The sequence below is a fragment of the Ovis canadensis genome, chromosome 12 (assembly GCF_042477335.2).
Source record: "Ovis canadensis isolate MfBH-ARS-UI-01 breed Bighorn chromosome 12, ARS-UI_OviCan_v2, whole genome shotgun sequence".
Taxonomy (NCBI): domain Eukaryota; kingdom Metazoa; phylum Chordata; class Mammalia; order Artiodactyla; family Bovidae; genus Ovis; species Ovis canadensis.
Window position 1 is genome coordinate 41,160,613 of NC_091256.1, and position 10,757 is coordinate 41,171,369.

Genomic DNA, 10,757 nt, shown 5'->3' on the forward strand with positions numbered 1-10,757 from the left:
GGAAGGAATGATGCCAAAGCTGAAACTCCAGTACTTTGGCCACCTCATGCGAAGAGTTGACTTACTGGAAAAGACATGCTAGGAGGGATGGGGGCAGGAGGAAAAGGGGACGACAGAGGATGAGATGGCTGGATGGCATCACCAACTCGATGGACGTGAGTTTGAGTGAACTCCGGGAGATGGTGATGGACAGGGAGGCCTGGCGTGCTGCGATTCATGGGGTCGCAAAGAGTCAGACACGACTGAGCGACTGAACTGCACTGAACTGATGGATGCGAACTCTGCCCACGCCGAAAACCCTTATCTTTTTGTTTGTTTGGTTACGAAGCACATTACCTAGAGAGTGTCTGCTGAGCCAGGTGGAAGTGGAGGGTGGACACATGGGTCCCCCTCCCAAGGCCGACTCTGCAGCGCCCTCTGCCGCAGGCTCCGCCTCCACCGTCTGAGTGCCCTCGGGTCACCTGAGGGACCCCCCCCCCCTTGGTGATGCAAAACACAGTTAATGGTGAAGCTCCGCTTACTAAGGACTGTAGTCCAGGATACAGCCTCTCAGATGCCTCTGAGGAGCTCTTCTGAAGAGGTGGGGAGAAGTCAGTATATATGGGACTTCAGTGAAGGGGAAGCAAGCACACATTTTGGCAGAAGGTTGCTGCTACTTCCGAGGCAGAGATGTCTCCGTTAATGATTTTAGTGCTTTTCTAGGTATGAGAAAATGTAAGAGATTGGGCTCATAAAATCTCCTACTATCTGAAGATCTGTTCTGCCGACTTTTCCCAGAACACAGAGTGTTTTTTGGGGAGGAGGGTGGGGGGGCTGTTGTTGAAGGTCAGTGATTGCAGAGGCTAGTGACTCCATTCTTATAGAACCAGATGGCAAGTGACAATTTTTAGTTGACTGTATGAATATGAAATGTTAGCAGAATATATGACAAATCTTTATTTTTAAAAAGAGCTGTGGGGGGAGCTTCCCTGGTGGCTCAGTGGTAAAGAAATCACCTGCCAGTGCAGGAGACAGGGCTCCATAGCAACTAAGCCCATGCACCACAACTGTTGAGCCTGTGCTCTAGAGCCCAGAAGCGGAAACCACTTAGCCAACATGCGCTAGAGTCTGTGCTCGGCAACTAGAGAAGACAGTGCAGTGAGAAGCCTTGGCACCACAACCAGAAGCCCCTGCTCTCAGCAAGTAGGGAAAAGCCTGCACAGCAAGGAAGACCCAGGACAGCCAAAAATAAATACTTTTTTAAAAAAAAAGAACCTTAAAATGCTTAAAAACACCTTACACATCTTAAATAGTCAATATATGTTAGTTATTGTTAATAGTAATAGCAATAATTATTGAGGAGTGGGTTTGTATGAATTAGGGAGGAGGAAAGGGACTTGTACTTTTCACTTTTTAACCTATTTATACTTCAATAACTTTTGTTTTTATCTCTTTGACTGTGCTGGGTCTTAGTTGCCGTATGTGGGATCTAATTCCCTCACCAAGGATCAAACCTGGGCCCCCTACATTGGGAGTGCATAATCTTAGCCACTGGACCACCAGGAAAGTCCCTAAACTTTTTGTTTTAAACAGGAAGTACATTACCTTTATAATCAGAATTTTTTAAAAAGGAACAGGAGCTGGCGTTGAGAAGGGGCTAGGGAGCAGCTGTGGGGATCACCCTGATCATTTGCAGTCCTGCCGCTGAGGCCAGTTCCTCCTGCCACTTGGACAGGATTTTTGGTCCACTGTTACACACAATAATATGAATGAATCTCATAAACACTAATTTGAATAAAGAAAGTTGGGTAAAGAAAGAATACATCTGTATGATTCCCTTTATTTGAATTTCAGAAGCAGGCAAAACCCATTTATGGTGACGGGAGTCTTGGATTTGCTCTTGTGTTGAGCAGTCCCAAGTACTGCATTTTGGACTCTTTTGTTGACCATAATGGCTACTCCATTTCTTCTAAGGGATTCCTGTCCGCAGTAGTAGATATAATGGTCATCTGAGTTAAATTCACTCATTCCAGTCCATTTTAGTTCGCTGATTCCTAGAATGTTGACGTTCATTCTTGCCATCTCCTGTTTGACCACTTCCAATTTGCCTTGATTCATGGACCTGACATTCAAGGTTCCTATGCAATATTGCTCTTTACTGCATTGGACCTTGCTTCTATCACCAGTCACATCCACAACTGGGTATTGTTTTTGCTTTGGCTCCATCCCTTCATTCTTTCTGGAGTTATTTCTCCACTGATCTCCAGTAGCATATTGGGCACCTAATGACCTGGGGAGTTCCTCTTTCAGTATCCTATCATTTTGCCTTTTCATACTGTTCGTGGGGTTCTCAAGGCAAGAACACTGAAGTGGTTGCCATTCCCTTCTCCAGTGGACCACATTCTGTCAGACCTCTCCACCATGCCTGCTCATCTTGGGTGGCCCCACAGGGCCTGGCTTAGTTTCATTGAGTTAGACAAGGCTGTGGTCCTAGTGTGATTAGATTGACTAGTTTTCTGTGATTATGATTTCAGTGTGTCTGCCCTCTGATGCACTCTTGCAACACCTACCATCTTACTTGGGTTTCTCTTACCTGGTACGAGGGGTATCTCCTCACTGCTGCCCCTCCTGACCTTGAACATGGAGTAGTTCCTCTTGGCCCTCCTGTGTCCACGCAACCACTGCTCCTTGGACGTGGGGTAGCTCCTCCCGGCCACTGCCCCTGTCCCATCACTTCATGGCAAATAGATGAGGAAACAGTGTCAGACTTTATTTTTTTGGGCTCCAAAATCACTGCAGATGGTGATTGCAGACATGAAATTAAAAGATGCTTACTCGAAAGGAAAGTTATGACCAGCCTAGACAGCATATTCAAAAGCAGAGACATTACTTTGCCAACAAAGGTCTGTCTAGTCAAGGCTATGGTTTTTCCAGTAGTCATGTATGGATGTGAGAGTTGGACTGTGAAGAAAGCTGAGCTCCGAAGAATTGATGCTTTTGAACTGTGGTGCTTTTGAGAGTCCCTTGGACTGCAAGGAGATTCAACCAGGCCATTCTGAAGGAGATCAGTCCTGGGTGTTCTTTAGAAGGAATGATGCTAAAGCTGAAACTCCAGTACTTTGGCCACCTCATGCAAAGAATTGACTCATTGGAAAAGACTCTGATGCTGGGAGGGATTGGGGGTAGGAGGAGAAGGGGACGACAGAGGATGAGATGGCTGGATGGCATCACCGACTCGATGGACGTGAGTTTGAGTGAACTCCGGGAGTTGGTGATGGACAGGGAGGCCTGATGTGCTGCAGTTCATGGTGTCGCAAAGAGTCGGACATGACTGAGCGACTGAACTGAACTGAACTGAACTGAGCAGTCCCAGGTCAGCTCTTTTCTTTTTTTTTTTAATTTACTTTATTGAACTAGAGTTGATTTGCAATGTTGTATTAGTTTCTGGTGTACAGCAAGGTAATTTGCTATATATATATATTATTTTTCATATTATTTCTATTATAGTTTATTATAGGATATTGAATATTGGTCCCTGTGATATATAATAGGATCTTGTTTCTTTATCTATTCTATATATAATAATTTGTATCTGCTAATCCCGAACTCCCAGTCCATCCCTCTCTCATTTCCCCTTCCCCTTGGCAACCACAAAGTCTGTTGCCTATATTTGTCTGCTTCTATGTCATAAATAAGTTCATTTGTGTCATACTTTAGATCCCATGTATAAATAATAGCATGGTATTTGTCTTTCTGGCTTATTACACTTAGCATGATAATCTCTAGGTCCATCCAAGTTGCTGCAAATGGCATTATTTCATTAATTTTTACAGTTGAGTAGTATTCCATTGTAGGTGTGTACCATATCCTCTTTATCCATTCATCTGTTGATGGGCATTTAGGTTGTTTCCAGGCCTTGGCTATGGTAAATAGTGCTGCTATGAACATAGGGGTGCATGTATCATTTCAAATTATAGTTTTGCCCAGATATATGCCCAGGAGTGGGATTGCTGGATCATACAGCAAGTCTTTAGTTTTTTAAGGAATCTCCTTACTGTTTTCCATAGTGGTTACACCAATGTACATTCCCACCAACAGTGTAGGAGGTTTCAGGCTGTTCTTAAAGTAATCCTCTATCTGATTGATTTCCAAGGAATTCCTTCTCTCCAGGGACCAGCATAGAGGTTCATTTCAACCCCAACATAGCACCAGGAAGAAGGGGAAGATGCTTCCCCCTACAACAGAAGATGGGTTGACTTGTGGACAAGGCTGCTGACCTTCACAGAGATGGAGACCCTGTCCTCTGAGGCTCAGGGGTGAAGGGTAGGAAGCAGCAGGGGAGAGGAGTGAGAAGGGAGAATTCAGCTGTGAGTGGTTGCTAGGTAACAGCTTTTCTCCTTGACCATCAGCTGGGAGTGGTTGCTAGGTAACAAAGCTCTTCTCCTTGACCAAATTCTAGCCAGACTCCTCTGAGCCCTCTTCACAACTAGGCTTCAACCTTGGCCTACAAAGACCTGGGCAAACACTGACATAGTTTATAACAGCTCAAGGATGCAGCCCTAGGATGACACTACACTCCCTTAAAGTGCCTGCAGGAGAAAGATCAGGGCTGCAAAAATAATGTGTTGCAGCCAACACCTGAAGACAGGGCCTCTGTCTCCCAGCCTCAGTGGAAGGGTAGGAGCCTGACTTCAGTAAACACTGATTAGCAAGCCCAGATTGGTGGCACACAGACCAACTGCTTACCACTTTTTGTGATTTTTTTTCCCCGACTCTACTGAGTTCATCTCCCTCACTGTTCCCTCCTGATCTCTTTAAATGTCCAGACACCTCTGTTGAGTTCAGTTTACACTGGACTCTTTTCCCAGCTGTAATAATGTATTACTGATTAAAATCTGTCCTTACACATTAACTAGTATCTGGCTTTGTTCATCTTGGATGTAGTAAACCAGAATGATAAATATAGGAACATTGAGGGGATCTTAAGGGTCCATTTGCAGCTGAAAAAAGAGAAAAACCAACTTGTTCTGTGCAGGTGAGGCTGCAGCGCTCCAGAGCTCAGTAGGCAGAAAGCAGGCATGGACACGACCCATCTGAGGACATGGTGCGGCTGCTTTGGGTAAATGTGAAGGGGCAGAAGGATGGGGAGTCGTTTAGAAGGTGTTTTGATTGCCAGAATTACCTGCTGAGCTCCAGTGAGTAAATTATGCCTCTAAATGTAAGCAGAAGGCAAGGAAAGCAACAAATCCAAGTCAGAAATTCCCTCATGGGCATTTAGAACACATTGTGCTCTCAGCATACAGCAAGCTGCAGAATGGTGCAACACAGGTCCAGCCTTTCCATCAACCTCTCCCCATCCTGCTGGAATGACTCAATGAAAAGGAATTCGTTTGGGTTGATCTTATAACAAATCAAAAGAAATTAAGGTTTGTGTTTTTTTACCAACTAAAGTAACTATTTCTTTTTTTTTCTTCCCTTTATTTTTATGTATTTCCTCCTTTTTTCTATAATTAATCTAAAGATATGTCTGTTAATGAAAGTGCTTTGTACAAATCCTCAGAGATCTGTGCTTTATTATTTTTAACAAATGAAGTGGCCAATGATGCAATAAGATCAGTTATTAAATTTTTAGAAATTTTGTGAGCCAGTTGAAGCCATATTGGTAATTTGAAATCAGCCATGGTGGGTGTATTCACATTATGAAAATTGGGAAACACTAGAAATCCTGAGTTTTCCCTTAGGAGATTGTTCATATTCACCAGCATATCACCAGAAGCATTTTACAAAAAAAAAAAAAGGAAAGGATGGAATCAAGAATATTGTAGAAAGCAAGAGAAGTCTGGAAAAAGCTCTTTGATGATAAAATTAAAGATCAGTTTAATAGAGGGGAATCTAATTTTCCTGACCCTGTCAAAGAATCAATTTGTTACAGGCTAATTATTCAACCTCTGGTTTCTGCGTTTCCTTTGGGTAAAAAGATAATAGGACCTGATGACAAGCCCTTATTTAATAAAAGTATGATAAGGCATATATGTATTTAAGCAGTGATAATTTTCTATTTTGAAATGAATGTACCTCCTCTTATAAGTGATGTAATTTGGTCAGGCAGTGCCATCCTCAAATAATGACCTGAGGTATCATGAGCAGTCTGTTTCAATTTGCCTATTTCTAAACTAAAAAAAAACAAAGACTGTAAAGACAACATCCCATGAAGCAATACATAATATCTTAATCTTCCCATATGCTCAAAAACTTAATCCTTCAGAAACATTTTACTTGTATCTACCTGCCAATTGACAAGTCAAACAGCTTTCCACCCTTCAACAGTGAAAACAGTGAGCCTTCAGAGAGATCAGGGACCAGCATAGAAATCTCACAGGTGCTTCTATCTTCAGCAAATGACGTGACATTCCTGCTGAGGCCCACGGGAGACCACCACACCATCTATAGAGTACTGAATTGATGTTTTTGTACTGCTACCTGTCATTTTTAGTGCAAGTGATACTTGGGGAAAAAAAGCCATACTCCCTAACATTAACATTGTGTGAAACTGAGAGCCTACTATGTGATGGGAACCATGCATGTCCCTTTTAGACACTGTTTTTGCTGCCAGCAAGTAGAGACTTCTATTAAGCTGTAGTGAACAGAAGTTCTCCAATCGACCTTTGAGCCTTGTATTACAAAGATCAAATTTTGAAACATTGATCTATTAGGAAACTCAGCATACCACATTGCCAGTTTACTGGTAAGACGGGCAGTTAGAATATTTGGTCTGTATTTCCAGAGGACTCACAGTAATTACAGCTACCTATTATGTACCAAGTACATGCCAGACACTTTACAAATATTTACAGCTCTCCAAGTTACACATATGACTCTCATATTATTGCCAAACTGAACTTGGGTCGACTTGCCCATGTGCAACAAAGCCAAAACAGTCACACCGTACAACACAGTGTAGAGGACCACGCAAGAATGGGCAGCTAATGCTCAGAAGACCCACACTCCCTGATGGCTTTCAAGGCAGGCTTTTGAAAGGTGATATTTGGGATGAGTATTGCAATTCATTGACTTAATTTTGATTGGTTGGTGTTGAGGTAACAAGGTGCTGTTTTGGGAATCTTAATCATCAGCTTTCTGGTTCCACTCAGTCTGGGGTCTACCTAATGTGGTCAGCATGTAGGCACCATCCTTCACCTGGGTGAGGGGCTTAGTTTCTGCAGAATAACCCAAAATATGCATAGATTGTTATATATATATATATATCCCTTGAGGAAGAACTATGACTTTGTTTTATCCCTGAAGAATTGTTTAAGCTGTCATTAATTTTCTTGCTGGACTGCTTTTCCTTTTTTTCCCTGTTTCCTACTTCCTTAATTAGGAACTGCTCTTTGAAAGTTAGAGAAGGTCTAGGAGACTAAAGCCATTTTTCAACAAAGAAGAAAAGAGGGACAGTGATACTTCATTATAGTTTTGATTTTCATTTCTCTAATAAGTAGTTATGTTCAGCATCTTTTCATGTGCCTATTGGTCATCTGTATGTCTTCTTTGGAGAAATGTCTTATTTAGGTCTTCTGCTTATCCTTTTTGGATAGGATTGTTTTTGTTGTTGTTGAGTTGTACAAGCTGTTTGTTTACTTTGGAAATTAATCCCTTGTTGCTTGCATCACTTGTAAGTATTTTTTCCCATTCTGTGTGTGTGTTTGTGGGAGGGGGTCTTTTGGTTTTGTTAATGGTTTTATTTGCCGTGAAAAAGCCTTTAAGTTTAATTAGGTCCCATTTGTTTATTTTTGCTTTCAGTTCAGTTCAGTTGCTCAGTCGTGTCTGACTCTGCGACCCCGTGAATCGCAGCACGCCAGGCCTCCCTGTCCATCACCAACTCCCGGAGTTCACTCAGACTCACGTCCATCGAGTCAGTGATGCCATCCAGCCATCTCATCCTCTGTCGTCCCCTTCTCCTCCTGCCCCCAATCCCTCCCAGCATCAAAGTCTTTTCTAATGAGTCAACTCTTTGCATGAGGTGGCCAAAGTACTGGAGTTTCACCTTTAGCATTATTCCTCCCAAAGAAAAGACAGATCAAGAAAACATTTTAAAATGTTGCTGCAATTTATGTCAAAGGCTGTTCTGTATGTTTTCCCTTAGAAGTTTTAGAGTATCTGATCTTACCGTTAGGTCTTTATTCCATTTTTTAATTTATTTTTTAAGTTGAAAATTACTGCAAAAATCCATGATGAACAAAATATGAAAATTTAAAATAAAGACAGAACCAGTGTTTCTGGTTTTTGAGCAAAAAAAATTAGGGGTGGGGGCTCAAGATTTGTGCTGGCATGGGATGGTGGTAGCTATCAAGGCGTCAGTTTTGGTTATGTTAAGTTTGGGATGTCTATGTTACATCCAGGTGAGGACTGTCAAGTAAGCAATTAGAGATTCTCTATTGCAACTGAGTTCCTGGTGGGCTACAGTCCATTGGGTTGCAAAGAGTCAGACACAACTTAGTGACTAAACAACAGCAACAGTGAATTGCAACTCAGGGTTGGAATCTGCCTGGAGTTATATGTGTGGAATTATTGGTGTACTGAGATCATGAGTATAGGCAGAAAAAGGAAGAGGACTAAGAACTGAGCCCTGGGGCACGCCATTCTCTAGAGTTACCCTGTTCAATACAATAATCTCTACCCACATGTGGCTATTCCAATTAAATTTTAAATTAAATTAAATCTAAAATTCTGTTCTAAAAATTAGTCACAGGTTTTGCTTTGTTTTTTTTTGGCCAAGCAGCATGCAGAATGTTTCCTGACCAGGCATTGAACCTGGGCTTCATAGTGAAAGTTCTGCATCTTAACCACTAGGCCACCAGGGAACCCCCACTAGCCACTTTTTATGTCGTCAATAGCCACACATGTCTACCATATTTTCCAGTTCACATAGAGAACGTTTCTGTAATTTCAGAAAGTTCCACTGGACAGTGTGGATTTAGAGGAGAGGAAGGTGAAAAGAAATCAGCAAAGGAGAATGAGAAAGGACCAGAGTGGTACAGATAAAACCAGGAGAGTGTGTCATCTTGGAAGCCAACTGAAAAAGGATGTTTCAAAGAAGACACTTGTTCCCTGAGCCAAATGCTACTATGCTCAATCTTCTCCAACTTTTTGTTACCGTATTGACCATAGCTCGCCACACCCCTCAGTGCATGGGATTTCCCAGGCAAGAAGACTGGAGCGGGTTGCCATTTTCACCTCCAGGGGATCTTCCCAATCCAGGGATTGAAGCTGTACCTCTTGCATCTCCTGCATTGGCAGGAGAGTTCTTTATCTCTGCACTACCTAGAAAGCCCTGATAATATGTTATGTAATAATGTTACGCTATCTTGTTCCCCAACAACCTTTGTCCTTTCACTCAATAGTTGTGATGAACATTCTTGTACATATATCTAATTGCTTTTGTGTCCTCATGTCCTGGATATATATCTAGGGGTGAAGTGCTGAGTTACAAGGTTGGTATATGTTTAGCTATAGTAGATACTGCTAGGCAGTTTTCAAAAGTGGCTATTTCAATTAACATTCCAGTAATTTAAGATAATGTTCCAGTTGCTCCGTATCCTTGCTAGCACTTGATATTGTTGGTCTTTTAAAATTTTAAGTCATTCTGGTTGGCATATAGTAGCATTTCATTGTGTTTTAAATTTTGTCTTTACATGATAATTATTAATATAGATCACCTTTTTTATTGATCACTTGCTTAGAGCAGTTATTTTCTCACTTGTGAAGAATGTGTTCAAAGTATTCCCTTTCCCCAACTTTTTGGTCTTATCGATGATATTAAGTTTGAATACTTGATTAGGTGATGTGTGAAGTTGCTCAGTCGTGTCCGACTCTTTGCAACCCCATGGGCTGTAGCCTACCAGGCTTCTCCCTCCACGGAATTCTCCAGGCAAGAGTACTGGAGTGGGTTGCCATTTCCTTCTCCAGGGGATCTTCCCAACCCAGGGATCGAACCCGGGTCTCCCGCATTCCAGGCAGATGCTTTAACCTCTGAGCCACCAGGGAAGCCCCTGATTAGGTGATATCTGCCTTAATTCTCAACTTGGAAGATTCCTTTTTCTCCTTTGTCGTCGGTAAATGATCTATGGGGAGAGAGAGACTTGGAGACTGTATGCATATTTGGTTCAGTGGTGTTACCATCTATTGATAATGTTTGCCTCGATAAGCTATAACAGTGATAGTACAATGGGCACTCGTGTTTTTTGCTTTCTTAGTTGGTTTATTTGGGTCTTCTCTCTTTTCTTCTTGGTGAGCCTGGCCAGAGGTTTGTTTATCCTTTCAAAAAAAACAACAGTTGGTTTTATTGACTATTTTCTATTTTTTTATTTCTATTTTATTTCCTCTCTGATCTTCATTATTTCCCTTCTTCTGACTATGCTTTGTCTATTCTTTTTCTAATTCTTTCAGGTAGTAGCTTAGTTGCTTCCTTGAGTTTTCCTTGTTTTTGAAGAAGGCCTGTGTTGCTTTGTACTTCCCTCTTAGGACTGGTGTTGCTCCATCCCACAGATTTTGTATGGCTGTGGTTTTACTGTCATTTGTCTCGAGGTATTTTTAAGTTTGCTCTTTGATTTCACCATTGACCCATTGGTTTTTAAGTAGCATGTTGTTTAGATCAACTGTATTTTTGAAGGGACTACAAGTGATCCTAATATTTTTGCCAATTTTTAAATTGGGTTGTGTGTCTCTTAGTGACTCGCAGTTCTTTCTCAACAGAGGTGCTTTATCAGAGATAAGAAAGC

The 10,757-nt window shown here is 41.8% G+C and overlaps 1 non-coding gene across 1 annotated transcript; it reads right to left on the reverse strand.

Annotated features, from left to right (window-relative positions):
• Window positions 1–9,951: 9,951 nt before the first annotated feature.
• TRNAS-GGA (transfer RNA serine (anticodon GGA)) lies at window positions 9,952–10,023 on the reverse strand. Its single transcript has one exon. It is a non-coding gene; the product is annotated as a tRNA-Ser (tRNA).
• Window positions 10,024–10,757: the final 734 nt, after the last annotated feature.